General features: G+C 42.2%; 1 long non-coding RNA gene across 1 annotated transcript; it reads right to left on the bottom strand.

Annotated features, from left to right (window-relative positions):
* Positions 1 to 1,181: 1,181 nt before the first annotated feature.
* Positions 1,182 to 16,708, bottom strand: LOC139035072 (uncharacterized). The gene is made up of 3 exons (XR_011487586.1): positions 16,553 to 16,708; positions 3,203 to 3,349; positions 1,182 to 1,514 (listed from the first exon to the last, which is right to left on the bottom strand). It is a non-coding gene; the product is annotated as an uncharacterized lncRNA (long non-coding RNA).
* Positions 16,709 to 17,078: the final 370 nt, after the last annotated feature.

Below are 17,078 nucleotides of genomic sequence, written 5' to 3'. Positions count from 1 at the left end.
CACATCTGGTGCCTAGGCTAGAATGACTCAAAAGTTGGGTTCAGCTAGGATTATTGTGGCCTCTCTGTGTGACTTTGCTGTGTTTCAAATGGGAGAAATCTTGAGAGGGTGCTTTCCGAAAATCCGAGGGAGAAGCTGCAGGAATCTTTATGATCTGGTCTCAGAAGTCACATATCATCATTCTTGTTGTACTCCAGTGGTCAAAGCTTCACAGTGTCTTCCAGATTTCACGTGGGAGAAGTTGATGGGATGAATATCAAAGAATTTGCAGCCCTCTGTTTTTTTAAACACCACACACCACTTGTAGGAATTTATCACAGGAACTAACACAAGCGCTGGAGATCTATGAGAAAGGAAGCTTATGGCAACATTGTTTCTAATGCAAAAAACTGGAAACAATCTAAATGACTCACAGGGGTTGGTTAAATAATTGGTGGTACAGAGTGTCAATACTATGAAATACCATTTAACTGTCATAAAAGATGATATAATATGACAGAATATGTTGCGAAATGGAAAAATTTGGCTGTAGAACGAATATATAGTAAAATACTTTTTGATTTAAATAACAGAGTGTGGGGAAGTTCCCTAGTGGTCCAGTGTTTAGGACTTGGCTCTTTCACTGCTGTGGGCCCGGGTTCAATCCTTGGTCAGGGAACTAAGATCCCACAAGCTGGGTAGCACGGCCAACAAAGCAAGAATAAAGTTTTTCTAAATTACAGAAATATTCAACAAATGAGTTTTTTTCTGTGCCAGCCCTGAGCTAGGCACTGGGTGTACAGAGTAAATAAGGACTAGCTTCTTGCTACGAAAGAACTTAGAGTCTGTGGGTAAGGATAGCAGAGTAGTAGTGACTGACATGTAAGAGGAAAGGGGTTTCTGTTTGGTGACTTTCCAGAGGAGAGGACACTTCAGTTGAGTTTTGAAATAAATTGGCCAGACAAATTAAGAGGGGAGGTGTCGTAGTCATGGAGATTGACCCCCCACCCCCACATCCCTTCCATCAATTATAACCTCTCTTCTATTGTTGGTGACTGATTTAGAAATGGGCATGTATGTGACCCTGGCCAATGTGAGGTGAGGGAAGGTCTGCTAGGGGGCTTCTAAGAAGAGTTACCAAGTGCATAATGAAGAGACACTTGGCATAGCCACTCTTTTTATTTCTTTATTTATTTGCTGGTTGCACTGAGTCTTCGTTGCTCTGCACGGGGTTTCTCTAGGAGTGGCAAGTGGGGGCTACTTGTGATGCTCGCGCTCCTCATTGAAATGGCTTCTCTCGTTGTGGAGCACGGGTTCTAGGCACGTGGGATCAGTAGTGGTGGTGCACGGGCTTAGTTGTTCCAAGGCATGTGGCGTCTTCCCACACCAGGGATCAACCCTGTATCCCCTGCACTGGCAGGCAAATTCTTCATCGCTGAACCAGCAGGGAAGTACGTGGCATGGTCTCTTTTTCTTCTGGTGGATATTGTCATGTCTAGGAGTGAAGTATGAGTCTACTACCATCTTCTTCCAACCTGGAGAGGATTCTATGTTAGAATGAATCTGATCCCAAGGGTGGCAGAGAAAAGAGACCAAAAAGAGCTGACTCCATGTTTTTGAGCTGCTAATTCTATAGCGCCTAGGACCCATCGTACCTCCACGCCAAGTGAAAGCAGGGATTTCCTGATTGTGTGAGCTGGTTTGAGTCAAAGTGTTCTGTTACTTGCCACTGGCAGAATGGTAACTATTACAGAAGAGCATTCTAGGCATCAGGGTGAGAGAGACTGGCGTGGCGGCAGGGGATGTTCTGTAGGAAGGAGGAATGCCAAGGGCTGATGACAGAGAGGCTATCAGGGCCTGGTCTTGACAAGATTATGCCACCGAGGTTTCCAAGACTTCATCCTGAGGGCAATGGGGAAACAGCCAAGACTTTTCAGCACTGAAGTGATGTGTTCAAATCTGTATCTTAGGAAAATCACTCTAATAGTTAAGAACAGTTTGCAGGAGAGACAGAGCATGTGTGTGTGTTAGGGTAGGGAGATCATTTGGAAGACTTTGAGCAATGGCAGTGAGAGGGAGAGTGGGTGAAAGTCAGGACACATTAAGTCAGAGGTGGGTGCCAAGCTGGGTGATGATCTGATTGTGGTGGAGAAGAGAGGGGAAGAGGCAGCCTCCCAGGACTCAGGCTTGGACATCTGGGAGAATGGAGGTGCTGTGTCCTGAGAAGGCAATGCCAGAAGAAAGTTTGTGTGGGTGTTTCCAAGCTTTGTTAAGAGCTTGGTCTAGACATGGTATGTACATGCTGCCTCAAGGTACTTGTAATGTAAGGAAGCTTACTAAAGGTCATCTCTCACCTTTCTTCTGATAACCATCTTAAAAAAATAAAAATTATTTGGCTGTGCTGGGTCTTAGTTGCAACACTCAGAATCTTCACTGAGGCATGTGAGATCTTTTGTTGCAGCATGCGGGCTCTTACTTGTGGCATGCGGGAACTAGTTCCCTGATTAGAGGTTGAACCTGCATTGAGAGCACAGAGCACTTAGCCACTGAGCCACCAGGAAGTCCCTGATAACTATCTTGATTGGCTGTGGGGAACTATCCCTCCACCATAGGATAGAGTCCTGGGGGCTTGCCATCATTGTGCCCAAAGGGTGGACCACGATCTAAGTCTGAACAATTAAATGCTTTCTTTGGAATCTGAACCTTGACCTGTCTCAAACAAAGTAATCAGTCATCCATCCCCCAAGATGTGGTTTTTGTCATCATCTGTGCTCCCTTTAACTTAGAGCCTGAGCGGGGCTTTTGTGCAAGAAGTATATTTGGGAAGGGATTCCAGGGAGCAGGAGAGGGAAACTGGGAAGAGAAATCTAAGCCAAAGGTTATCCCATTGTGTGCTAAAGTCCTCAAGGACTTTCTGAGGATTGGAGCATGAGTCTCAGAACAGTCTGCAAGGGAATAAAGGGAGAGGACCACATCCATTGGCACCTGGCCTTACTGGGTAGAGACGTTCACCACTGCATTGCTGGGTGACCCCTGAATGCGTGCCAAGCAAGTTCCCACAGGCACCACAGGTGGCAGCCTGAGAGAAGCTTGGAGCAGGACAAGAGAGGCTGAGGCGTGTCCCATTTTGACATGAAGGATTGTCAGTGCAAAATGGGTCAAAACCCATGCAGAGAAGGGAGTCAGAGAATGTGAGCAAGGCCCAGAGGTGTCTGATACACACCTCGGAAGACAGTCTGCTGGCTCCCGCTGCCAGAGTCTCCAGCACCACACCCACGGTGACCCCTCCAAGGCCTGCTGGGCCACCTGCACGCCGCATCAGAGCCTTCCAGTGGACTCCTTTCCACCTCCCATTCGTCTGCTTCTGTCACTTAAGATAAAAAATGTTAATTTTTTATTGCAGCATGTGACATCACAGAGCGCAGACTCAAACACCGCTGTAGAGCAAATAAGAAAATATTTTCCTGTGGTGTTTCTTGAAATGTCCCTTGGTAAAGCTGAAGGGCTGAGGTGTGTCTTCTGAGGGTGTGCCTGCCCCCCACCCCCGCCCCTGGCATTGTCCTCCCTGAATCCACGAGAGCACTTGGACTCGAAATGGGAAGGGGCCACTTATTCTTGCCTTTCTCACCCATGCTCCTGTCTGAGAACAGCAAGAACATTCCTATAACCCATCAACAGTCCTGTCTGGGTGTGCTCCCAGGCTCAAAGAGGATCCTTAATGGACTACAACTGAGAGTGGGCCTGTTTAGACCAAGGTGTTCGGCCTGGGCATGGGCGGGAGGGTGGGGGGTGGCTTCATGAGTTTACGGACACAAGATGGAATCACACTGTAATTAAAATATATTAATTTCTCTTTGTGTGTGTATGTGCTTCCGATACACATTGAGCCAACTTTCTTTAGTAGAGATAGTACTGATGCTGACAGGATATTGTTTTTAGGGAATCATGAAGAAAAGGCAGGGAAAGAAATATAAGCAAAGACTTGGAGTCTTGGAATAGAGTGGTGTGTTCATTTCCTCATTCTAGAGACATGAACTAATCTTAGGTACTGGCTACCCATGCTCTATGTCTAATAAAGAGCTTTATGTCTAATAAAACTGACAAATATAAAGCTTAATAGGAAATAGTAAGAGCTAAAATAAAAGGATGTGTAAGGTATCACAGGGAATGAGAATTTTATTATGGGAAATCTAGAAAGACTGCCCAGAGAAGGAAGTGCTTGAGTGGGCCTTAAAGGATGAGGAGGAGTTTCCAGGCAGATGATGGCAGGACAGGAATTCGAGACAAGCAATCAGCACAGCACAGTCCCAGAGGTGTGAAGCAGCGTGGCTCAGAAGGCATGCCGTCAAAGGTTACTATAGTGGGAAGTCGCTAGGAGGGTCGTACTTGACTCTACAAGAGAAAAGAAGCCATGGAGGATTTAATTTGGGAAATAATATTCCTGTATGCATGTTTTACATATTTTAAATAAAATATATGTGTGATGTAGAAAAAAGTTTAAATAGTACAGAAAAAGAGAAAAGTAAAAGCCCTCATTGTCTTTATCTCCCACCTAAACCCCCTCAGTTAACCATAACAGCTAACAGGTAGCAGTTTCTTGTGTATCCTTCCAAATATTTCTATAATCCGAAACACAGTTTATTTGTATATCCCTTCTATTTTTAACAAACGAATTCATGTTATAGTGATATATACTATTCTGTAGCATGCTTATTTTCTCTTAGCAATATATCCTAGACATCTTTTCATGTTACGTATAGGAGCACCTCATTCTTTTTTTTTTTTTTTTTTTTTATTAGTTGGAGGCTAATTACTTTACATCATTGCAGTGGTTTTTGTCATACATTGAAATGAATTAGCCATGGATTTACATGTATTCCCTATCCCGGTCCCCCCTCCCACCTCCCTCTCCACCCGATCCCTCTGGGTCTTCCCAGTGCACCAGGCCCGAGCACTTGTCTCATGCACCCAACCTGGGCTGAGGAGCACCTCATTCTTAACAGCATAAGGGAACAGATTACCCTCCAAAATTATTATGCCCATTTATATAGTCACTAAGCATGTATGAATGTTCCAGTTAGCATTCTACCCATCTTTTTCATCTTGACAATCTAACATCTCATTGGGATCTCACTGACAATCTTGACAATCTGGTATCTCATTGTTTTAATTTGCATTAATTGAATTATAAGTAAGGTGCTCATCTTTTTATTCTGTTTATTAACTGTTTTGTTTTTATGCAAACATCTTGTTCATATCACTTATTTACTTTTATATCTGTTAGTCATTAATTTATTAAAAATTATATTTTAATGAAAGTTAGACTCTTATTTATAAATAAGTTATAATAGTATATATATAATGCATAATAATTATCTTTTGACTCTTTTTACAGAGTTTTTGCTATATGGAAATTTCAAGTTTTTTATGTCCTCAAATTTGTTAATTTTTTTCTTTCTTCTAGGTTAATGTCATGCCTTATAGTCTTTGTCCATTCCTAGGTTATGAAATAATTCATCTGTGTTTTCCTCTAGCACATTTCTTACTTCATCATGTCTGTTAAAGCCTTGATTCTATCTGGAATTTAATTTAGATGTGTTCTTCTTTGCTAGCAACTTGCTCTCTTCATGGTCGCGTATACTCCCAACTACTTCCATTTGTTTAATCATGTTTGGATTTTCTTAACCAAGAGGGAGTCTTCCGTTTCCAAGTTAGGATTGAGGCTTGGAGTCAGAATCTGTACCCACATTGCAGGTGATAAAGACAAAAGGAAGAAGGAAATTTCGAAGCCTCTGTCCTGTTGGTATCCAAGACCTTTCACATTCTACACAAGAAGGATCAATGTGAATGTGGACACTTGTTATGTCATGGAAATGGGGATGGGGTGGGCAAGTGTGTAAAGTAGTGACTGGTGCTGTTGAGTGTGTGATGGCTGGGGTACACTCACAGACGCTGTAGGAACTGTCCCTGGGAGCAGCCTTCTGGAGGGCAGAGTAAAGCACTATTCCTCTTCTTGACCCAGCAAGTCTGCTTCTGGGGGTTAATGCAAACAGATAGCCAGAGAAGCCCAGCTTTCACATACTAGAGAGTTTATCACAACAAAATGAATAAGAAAGAAACATTCAAACAGTTGTAATAGAGGTTATGATGAGATAAAGTAATGATGCTTCAGCCATATTAGAGAATATTTTACAGCCATTAACAATTGTGTTTTAAAGAAACAGTCAATATCATAGAGAAAGTTTATGATATAATTTTAAGTGGAAAACGTAAGAATATAAACTACTTATAGAGCATGAGACCTTTTTTTCCCCAAATTATATGTGTATGAAGTGTGAGTCTGTGTGTTCTGTATCTGCTAGTTAGTACCTTTGAATGTGAGCAAGTCCCTTATCCTCTCTAAGGGTCAGTTTTATCCTCTGCAAAATGGGACACCGGTGAGTCTTACCTCATGGGGTTGCTGTGGGGATTAAATAAGACTGAATAACAACAAAATATGAAAAATAATTAAAGGCCAGAAAGAAATATCTTAATATGTCAACCATGGCACAGTTACAGATGCTTGCACTCTTCTTTACAATATTTTGGTATTTTCAAATTTCTAAAATGGCATAATATAACTTGGAAGGAAATGTGTTTAGGTAAGTGAGAAAACTGTTCCTGTTGTTCTTTCAACAGCAAGCTCTATGGCTTGAGTGTAAACAATTGAATTTTTTAAACAGAAAATACAGGGGATTCCCTAGTGATCCAGTGGTTAGGATTCTGTGCTTCCACTACCAGGGGCCCAGGTTCAATCCCTGGTCAGGGAAATAAGAACCCACGTGTGGCAGGGGAAAAAAACAATTAAAGGCAGATACAGGGAAAGCGAATCTTCTTCAGCCCTGTCCCAAAGGCACCAAGGGCCTCTCTGTGGTGACCCCCACTATCACCAGTTTAATTGCTTTTTCCTGTGACTTTTGAGAGACAAAAAGATTCCCACACCTAGTGACTTAATCTAGATCTGACAGCAACCTAACTCAAAGCAGCTTAAGCAAAACGGAATTCTTTGCTCATGTAGTTGGAAAGCACAGGGGTGGCTCTGGCAGCAGGTTGGCTGGGTTCAGGCACACAAACACCACTATTAGCATGTGTTTCTAACTCTTGGCTTTGCTTTCTTTGGTGTCAACTTCATTGTTAAGACTGCTGCGGCTGCTACCAAGTTGCTTCATTCATGTCCGACTCCTTGTGACCCCATAGATGGCAGCCCACCAGGCTCCCCTGTCCCTGGGATTCTCCAGGCAAGAACACTGGAGTGGGGTGCCATTTCCTTCTCCAATGCATGAAAGTGAAAAGTGAAAGTGAAGTCGCTCAGTTGTGTCCAACTCTTAGCGACCCCATGGACTTCAGCCTACCAGGATCCTCCATCCATGGGATTTTCCAGGCAAGTGTACTGGAGTGGGGTGCCATTGCCTTCTCCTCATTGTTAGACAGGCTTTCCCTAAAAAGCCTCAGAGATGGTCATTGCTGGGTCCAGGCGTACGTTCTACCCGCACAGTTAGTCCTGTGAATGAGCAGTGTTTTCCTCCTGGTAGCTCTGCCGAGAACCCCAGGTTTTTCCTCTTATTGACCTGACAAGGATCACGTGACCACCTCAAGCCCCATCCCTGTGCTCAAGGCCAAAGAGTGCTCTGACCAGCCAGACAGCCTGCGGTCAGCCTCACAGAACCGAGAGTTCCTAAAAGAAGAGTGGGCTTTGCCGCCAAAGAAGGGGAATGAAAGCTGAACAGGCAGAGGAAGCTAGGTGGCCACTGTTCTATCCTAGCACTTCTAGAAGGGTAGTCCGCTTGCGAAGTGAGTTACCCTCTCCTTTTCAGAGATCCATGTAAAAAGTGAGGTGTCTGCGTTCCTGCCCATGGCTTCACGTGTGCCTGGCCTGACTGTCCCAGGGAGGCCTGGGTGTTACTAACCTTCTGCCCAGCGACTCACACTGACTTCCCTTCACCCTAGGGAGTTAGCTTCTTAAGGTACTTTTTGTATTTCAGTGAATTCAATAAGCGTTTTATTTTTTTAATTAAAGTATTTATTAGTGTTATCATGAATAACAACCTGTCTGTTAAATTAAAACCTTTCATTTTTATTTTATTTATTTTGGGCAGCATGTGGGATTAGTTTCTTGACCAAGGATTGAAAGCATGACTGCTACATTGAAAGTACGGAGTCTTAACCACTGGACCGCCAGAGAAGTCCCTCAGTAAACATTTTTAAAAAGCACCAAAAGGGAGTTCCTGGTGATCTAGTGGTTAGGATTCGACGCTCTCACTGCCAAGGCCCGGGAGGGGAGCTGAGATCCCTGCAAGCCGCCAAAAGTAAATTAATTAATTTAATTGAATTATAAAATAAATATAAAGCACCAAAAAGATTTGTGTGACATCAAGGGGAAGGAGGACTGGGCTGGGCAGGGTAGAGGGCTTTGGGGGAAGATTAGAGGGAGAGAAGGAAAGACTAGGTCCTAGCTCAGAGCACTTGCACGCGTGCTAAGTCTCTTCACTTCTGTCTGGCTCTTTGTGACCCTATGGACTGCAACTCGCCAGGCTTCTCCATCCATGGGGTTCTCCAGGCAAGAATACTGGAGTGGGTTGCCGTGCCCTCCTCCAGGGAATCTTCCTGACCAGGGGTCAAACTCAAATCTCTTATGCATTGGCAGGCGTGTTCTTTATCACTAGCACCACCGGAGAAGCCCCAGCCCAGAGCAGGAGGACCCATTTTCTAAGTGCCAACCATGTGCCAGCCACTTCTTCAAACATACTTCATGTATTCCTCACACACCTGGGAGGAGTGAGGCATTCGTATCCCCATTTTATAAATGAGGGAACTGAGGCACAGGGAAGATAAAAACACTTGCCAAAGCCTCTCAGGGAACCAGTAGCAGAAAAGGGATTCAAAGCCAGATCTCTTGTCCTTCTTTCCCTTCTGCTCCATCTTCCTGGCTTAGGAACTCACAGTTACCCTAGCTGGTTCCATATGGATCCCCAAACTCTATCCCTAGTCCCAGGTGTCTCCCTGAACATTTCTTTCACAAAAGATGGCGCCAACAGGGAACCCAACCGTGTAAACGATTTGTTGTAACTAGCCTAATAGATTAGCAGTCTCTTCTCTCCTTTGCTCATTTCTGTTTGCATCTACCACCCCATGCCTGCCTATATCCCTTCTTCTGGGCCTCAGTTTCCCTGGAGAGACTCCTGTTTCTGCTAAAGTCTACGTAGAGGAGAACTCACTCTCTTCATTCATTTATCTATTTATTTATTCAGAAAACCCTCACTAAGTTTCCATTGATGTCAGGCTTATGGCAAGAGCTTGATGAGGGAGCCCCTGCCTTTCAGGAAGCTCATAATCTAGTGGGGGCAGGGGAGGCTAATCACAGCACTTGGTCTATTGTGATCAGTGCTATGAGGTCTATAGGGTACTAGGGTGGCACCTAACTACACCCAGGCAGCAGTGGGATGAGGGTGGGCAGTCAAAATAGGCTTCCTGAAAGAGGTGACACTTAAGGAAGCCTTAAAAAATGAGATGTTGGGGCGTCCCTGGTGGTCCAGTGGTTGAGAATCTGCCTTGCAAGGCAGGGAACTTAGGTTTGATCCCTGGTCATGGAACAGGAGCCTGCATGCCACAGAACTAAGCCCACAAACCGTAACTGCTGAGCCAGTGTGCTACAACTAGAGAGTCTGTATGACGCAACAAAGGTCCCATGTGCTACAGCTAAGACCTGACACAGTGAAATAAACATTTTAAAAGTGAGACGCATGTAATCAGAAATCTTCCAGCAAACAAAAGCCCAGGACCAAATGGCTTCACAGCTGAATTCTACCAAAAATTTAGAGAAGAGCTAACACCTATCTTACTCAAACTCTTCCAGAAAATTGCAGAAGAAGGTAAATTTCCAAACTCATTCTATGAGGCCACCATCACCCTAATTCCAAAACCAGACAAAGATGCCACAAAAAAAGAAAACTATGGGCCAATATCACCGATGAACATAGATGCAAAAATCCTTAACAAAATTCTAGCAAACAGAATCCAACAACATATTAAAAAAATCATACACCATGACCAAGTGGGCTTTATCCCAGGAATGCAAGGATTCTTTAATATCCGCAAATCAATCAATGTAATACACCACGTTAACAAATTGAAAGATAAAAACCATATGATTATCTCAATAGATGCAGAAAAAGCCTTTGACAAAATTCAACATCCATTTATGATTAAAACTCTCCAGAAAGCAGGAATAGAAGGAACATACCTCAACATAATAAAAGCTATATATGACAAACCCACAGCAAGCATCACCCTCAGTGGTGAAAAATTGAAAGCATTTCCCCTGAAATCAGGAACAAGACAAGGGTGCCCACTCTCACCACTACTATTCAACATAGTTTTGGAAGTGTTGGCCACAGCAATCAGGGCAGAAAAAGAAGTAAAAGGAATCCAGATAGGAAAAGAAGTGAAACTCTCTCTGTTTGCAGATGACATGATCCTCTATATAGAAAACCCTAAAGACTACCAGAAAATTACTAGAGCTAATCAATGAATATAGTAAAGTTGCAGGATATAAAATTAACACACAGAAATCTCTTGCATTCCTATACACTAACAATGAGAAAACAGAAAGAGAAATTAAGGAAACGATACCATTCACCATTGAAACAAAAAGAATAAAATACTTAGGAGTATATCTATCTAAAGAAACAAAAGACCTATACATAGAAAACTATAAAACACTGATGAAAGAAATCAAAGAGGACACAAACAGATGGAGAAATATACCGTGTTCATGGATTGGAAGAATCAATATTGTCAAAATGGCTATACTACCCAAAGCAATCTATAGATTCAATGCAATCCCTATCAAACTACCAACAATATTTTTCACAGAACTAGGACAAATAACTTCACAATTTGTATGGAAATACAAAAAACCTCGAATAGCCAAAGTAACCTTGAGAAAGAAGAATGGAACTGGAGGAATCGACCTGCCTGACTTCAGACTCTACTACAAAGCCACAGTCATCAAGACAGTATGGTACTGGCACAAAGACAGAAATATAGATCAATGGAACAGAATAGAAAGCCCAGAGATAAATCCACGAACCTATGGTCACCTTACCTTCGACAAAGGAGGCAAGGATATACAATGGAAAAAAGACAACCTCTTTAACAAGTGGTGCTGGGAAAACTGGTCAACCACCTGTAAAAGAATGAAACTAGAACACTTTCTAACACCATACACAAAAATAAACTCAAAATGGATTAAAGATCTAAATGTAAGACCAGAAACTATAAAACTCCTAGAGGAGAACATAGGCAAAACACTCTCCGACATAAATCACAGCAGGATCCTCTATGACCCACATCCCAGAATTTTAGAAACAAAAGCAAAAATAAACAAATGGGACCTAATGAAACTTAAAAGCTTTTGCACAACAAAGGAAACTATAAGCAAGGTGAAAAGACAGCCCTCAGATTGGGAGAAAATAATAGCAAACGAAGCAACAGACAAAGGATTAATCTCAAAAATATACAAGCAACTCCTCCAGCTCAACTCCAGAAAAATAAATGACCCAATCAAAAAATGGCCAAAGAGCTAAACAGACATTTCTCCAAGGAAGACATACGGATGGCAAAAAAACACATGAAAAGATGCTCAACATCACTCATTATCAGAGAAATGCAAATCAAAACCACAATGAGGTACCATTATACGGCAGTCAGGATGGCTGCTATCCAAAAGTCTACAAGCAATAAATGCTGGAGAGGGTGTGGAGAAAAGGGAACCCTCTTACACTGTTGGTGGGAATGCAAATTAGTACAGCCACTATGGAAAACAGTGTGGAGATTCCTTAAAAAGCTGGAAATAGAACTGCCATATGACCCAGCAATACCACTTCTGGGCATACACACCAAGGAAACCAGATCTGAAAGAGACACGTGCACCCCAATGTTCATCGCAGCACTATTTATAATAGCCAGGACATGGAAGCAACCTAGATGCCCATCAGCAGACGAATGGATGAGGAAGCTGTGGTACATATACACCATGGAATATTACTCAGCCATTAAAAAGAATTCATTTGAATCAGTTCTAATGAGATGGATGAAACTGGAGCCCATTATACAGAGCGAAGTAAGCCAGAAAGCTAAAGACCATTACAGTATACTAACACATATATATGGACTTTAGAAAGATGGTAACGATAACCCTATATGCAAAACAGAAAAAGAGACTCAGATGTATAGAACAGACTTGTGGACTCTGTGGGAGAAGGCGAGGGTGGGATGTTTCAAGAGAACAGCATCGAAACATGTATATCTAGGGTGAAACAGATCACCAGCCCAGGTTGGATGCATGAGACAAGTGCTCGGGCCTGGTGCACTGGGAAGACCCAGAGGGATGGGGTGAAGAGGGAGGTGGGAGGGGGGACCGGGATGGGGAATACATGTAAATCCATGGCTAATTCATTTCAATGTATGACAAAAACCAAAAAAAAAAAAAAAGTGAGACGCAGCTCATCAGGTACAGAAAAGGGCATTCCAGGCTAAAGGACATATCTACAACATTTGTCATATTCATCGTTGTCCATCTTCTTCTGAACAGTCTTTCTATATTTCTGTGATTCTCCCTAATGGATTCCACCTTCCCAAAATAGAAGATAGAGCATCAATTCCCAGCTTCCCTTGCAGCTAGGAAACAGTCATGTTACTTAGCTCTGCTGATCATTCAGGACTTTGCTTCAAGAAAGAGAGCATGAAGAAAGAGAACCCCAATGAGATGGCACTTTAGTGGTGCAGGTGGTTTGGAAAGTAGCGCAGGGTGCTAGGTTGAGTCCCTGACACAGATGTGGCATTGGTATTGTGGCAGTAGCAGTAGCAGTTTTCCTTGAAGCTGAGGTCCTAGCACCTGGTATTTGCCAGAGTGATGACAGAGACAGAAGGTTCTGAGATGGCCAGTTCTGCAATTTGTTCCTAGAAGTGATTTTATTATTGAGTCTGCTCCTCTCATCCTCCTGATGATTCTCTGAACTCCTAACACCTGCAACAAACCCAATTTCTGCTTTCACATGCTCAAATGGATTCTGTTATTAGCAACAAACAGGCCTCACTGATATACACAGGGAGGTCAGTTGCTGTGGTGGCTGATGAGGTATACCTGGGCCAGTCCACGGAGGACCAGCACCAGGCTAGAGGTTGGGATGAAGGCAGTAGGGATCTATAGAAGGATCAAAGCAGAGTAGTGGCAATGACTGGGCATCACTCTCTGGAGGCCAAGGGGAACACAGATACAGACTCAAATATCATGAGGTTGGAGGATCGGATCCTTATTTTCAGATCGACGGAAAGTGTAGTTTTTAAGGTTTGAAAGCATGAGAGTACTCTGCTTGGCATGAAAGCATGGGCATACTCTGCGCCCCAGTTTCCTCATCTTCAGAATGGGGAATAAATTTACCTATCTCATATCTTAAAGATTAAATTAGTTAAATTGTAAAATGCTCAGAACAGTGCCTGGCATTTAGTAATTAGCTATTATTGTTGGGAGCAATACTGAAAGTTCTTGGGTCAGGGATTTAGGGTGACAGGTTTCGGGTCCTTGTTTTGCCACAGCTGTGATGTGCCTCCATCTCTGATGTATGAAATGTGAGTACCGGACCTCTGATCCTGCTCCCATGTGAGAAGCCAGCTCTTCTCTCTGACATCTCAGCCCTGCTTCTGCCTTGGCCCCCAGAGGCACCTAGAGTTAAGTCCAATCAGGAACCTTTCATCACTTGACTTCCTGTTTGAAACAGCTGATTACTCCATCCTTGGAACATGGTCTTTCATGATCCCTTGATATCCTGAACTCCTGGATTTCCTTCATCCTTTCTGGCTGCTCTTGTCTCCATCTTCTTCCCAGTTTCTCATCCTCAACCACCCTCTTAAATATTGGCTTTTCTCAGGGGTGTGTCCTAGGCCTCTCCTCTCTCTTCATTCTGTACTTTGTCCCCAGTCCATGTCTTCAGTTCTCAAGGCTTCCTCCACTTCCTCTAAGTAGAAAACATTCATGTCACATCTTCACCCAGATCCCTCCCTTGAGCTCCAGTGCTGCATGGCCACCTGTCTCCTGCACAACTCCACTGGATATTTGTAATACTTCTAAAAGAGAACTCATTGTTCTCTGCCAGCCCAGACTTACAGCCACCTTCCTGGAGGATGGCACCACTACCATCCAACTTAGATGCCCAGACCAGAAGCCCTTGTTCTCAATAGGCCTCAAATCTCATTTGCCATCAAGTCCTGCCCTCTCCACCCTTTCAGAGTAGCTTCTTCATTCATCACAGTCTACACACTAGTCCAGGCCCTCTTCCTCTCTCATGAGGACTTTTGCACCACCCTTCTCAATGGTTTCACTACATCCAGCCTTGCTCACCCTGATCCATGCTATATGATGGTATATGTTATGATCAGGTGGGACTTATTCCAGAATTGCAAGTTTAGTTTAATGTCCTATATTCAGTTCAGTTCAGTCACTCAGTCATGTCCAACTCTTTGCTACCCCATGAATTGTAGCACGCCAGGCCTCCCTGTCCATTACCAACTCCCAGAGTTAACTCAAACTCATGTCCATATTAGATCAATATAATTTTATCATAGAGAATAAAAGAGAAACATGATCATTTCAGTAGAGAAACAAATAAATTGATAAAATTTAATATCAGTTCATAATAAAGTTCTCAGTAAATTAAAAATAGAAGGAAATTTCTTTAATCTGAGAAAGGATATCCACAAAAATCCTATGTGTGTGTGTGTTCAATCACGTCTGACTCTTTGGGACCTCGTGGACTGTAGCCCACCAGGCTCCTCTGTCCATGGGATTTCCCAGGCAAAAATACTGGAGTGAGTTGCCATTTTTTACTTCAGGGGATCTTCCTGACTCAGGGATCTAACCTGTGTGGCTCCTGCATTGCAGGTGGATCCTTTACCTCTGAGCCACCAGGAAAACTATCATATTTAATGTGAAACATTGAACACTTTATCCCAAGAACAAAGTGAGAATATACCATCATACTGTTTCTGTTCAATCATTATACTAATGGTCTAGCTGGGACAATAAGGGAAGAAAAAGTAATAAAAAGTATAAAAATTGAAAAAGAAGTAAAACTGCCATTATTTTCTGATGACATCACTGTGGATGTAAGAATTACAAAAAATCTATAAAGTATTAGAATTAATTTAGCAAAGTTTCGAGATACAGGGCAATATACAAAAATAATTATTTTTTTCTATAGAAGCAACAGACAATTAGAAAATGAAATTTGAAAATAATACTATTTATAACGGCATCAAAAACATCAAATACCTATGAATAAATGTAATAAAATATGTGCAAAACCTTCACTCTGAAACTTTAAATTAGTGCTTCAGAAAGTAAAAGAAGACCTAAATAAATGGAGGGATATACCATGTTCATGGATTGGAAGATTTAGTACTTTTTTGTGTGTGTATGATGACAGGACTAAGCAAGGGGACAGTGAATATTTGGTTCCTATTCCTATAAGGCATTCAAATAAGCATAATTCTCATATCTACGATAGCAGCTTTATTGCTAAGAACTGCCATGGAAAGTGCCAGCGGAGTGCCCCACTTTCATATGAGGTTCTTATATGGAGATACTCTCACTAACTCAATGACAATAGGGTATACAGTTTGAGTTCTATCTTTAGTTGTGGCATTGAATGGTTGAGCTGTCTACCTGCTCTGTCTCCATCTTCATTCCTTACTTTAACAAACTGGTCAGGTTGCAGAATTAGGAGTGAAGGCATTGCCAGATATCAAAGTGACAAATTCTGAGTACAAAGTGCCTTGGTGTTTATTCATTCATTCATCAAACTTATATTAAACACCTACTATATACTATGCATTTTACTAAGTATCAGGATATAGGGATGACTTGGTAGCCCAAGAGATCACCTCTTAAGGAAGATACAGACATCTAATCAGTTTCTATGCAGTCTGCTCAGTCTGTACACAATATCAACATACCTAAGTCCATAGAAAGTACAATGAAAATTCAGAAGGAGCAGCATCTAAGTTGGCCTGATGGTCAGATGGAGTTTTAAGGAATAGAGAGTTGTTAGGCCACTATTTGTTAAGGTGCTAATTCTTTTAAAATTGACCTCTAGACTCAGTGCAATTCCAATAAAAAATCTAATAGCTTTTTAAAAGTTAACACTCTGATTCTAAAGTTTATATGAAAATGCAGAGAACCTAAAAAGACAGTGTGATTTTGGAAAATAAAGCTTGAGGACTTAGACTATCATATGTGAAAACTCATTATAAAACTTTAATAATTAACACAATATAGTACTGGCACAGAGTAGTCAAGTAGATCAATTATACAGAACAGAGAACTCAGAAGTAGGCTTATACATTTATGAGCACTTGATTTATGAGAAAATGGCCACTGCAATTCACTAGAAGAAAAGAAGTATTTTCAAAAAACTGGTGCTAGAAATTTAAATGGAGCTCGGTTGGAAATGGGTGTTGAATGAACCTTGACTCTTACCTCACACCATACAGAAATGTTGATGCACGTGGATCAGGGTCCTTGCTACTTCCCCGGTGGTCCAGTGGTTAAGATTCCATGCTTCCACTGCAGCAGGCATGGGTTCAATCCTTGGTTGGGGAACTAAGATCCCACATGCTGTGCAGTGCAGCCAAAAAAAACTTCTAGAAGAAAATAAAAGAGAATCTCTTATGACCTTGAGGTAGGCAAAGATTGTTTAAGCATATTACATATATGCTGAAAAAAATCAACCATAAACGAAAAGGTTGAAAAGATAAAGGAAATGAACATCATTAAAATTAAAAACTTTTTGGAGAAGGAAATGGCAACCCACTCCAGTGTTCTTGCCTGGAGAATCCCAGGGACGGGGGAGCCTGGTGGGCTGCCGTCTATGGGGTCGGACAGAGTCGGACACGACTGAAGTGACTTAGCAGCAGCAGCAGCAGCACTAAGCTCAAAATGTGACTATGAAAAAATAAAGCAGGTCCAACAGAACATGATATAGTTAACCTACAATTTTTAAAAA

The sequence above is a fragment of the Odocoileus virginianus genome, chromosome 5 (genome assembly GCF_023699985.2).
Source record: "Odocoileus virginianus isolate 20LAN1187 ecotype Illinois chromosome 5, Ovbor_1.2, whole genome shotgun sequence".
Lineage (NCBI taxonomy): Eukaryota > Metazoa > Chordata > Mammalia > Artiodactyla > Cervidae > Odocoileus > Odocoileus virginianus.
The sequence above is the reverse complement of the archived record's forward strand: the minus strand, read 5'-3'. Positions and strand labels throughout refer to the sequence as shown.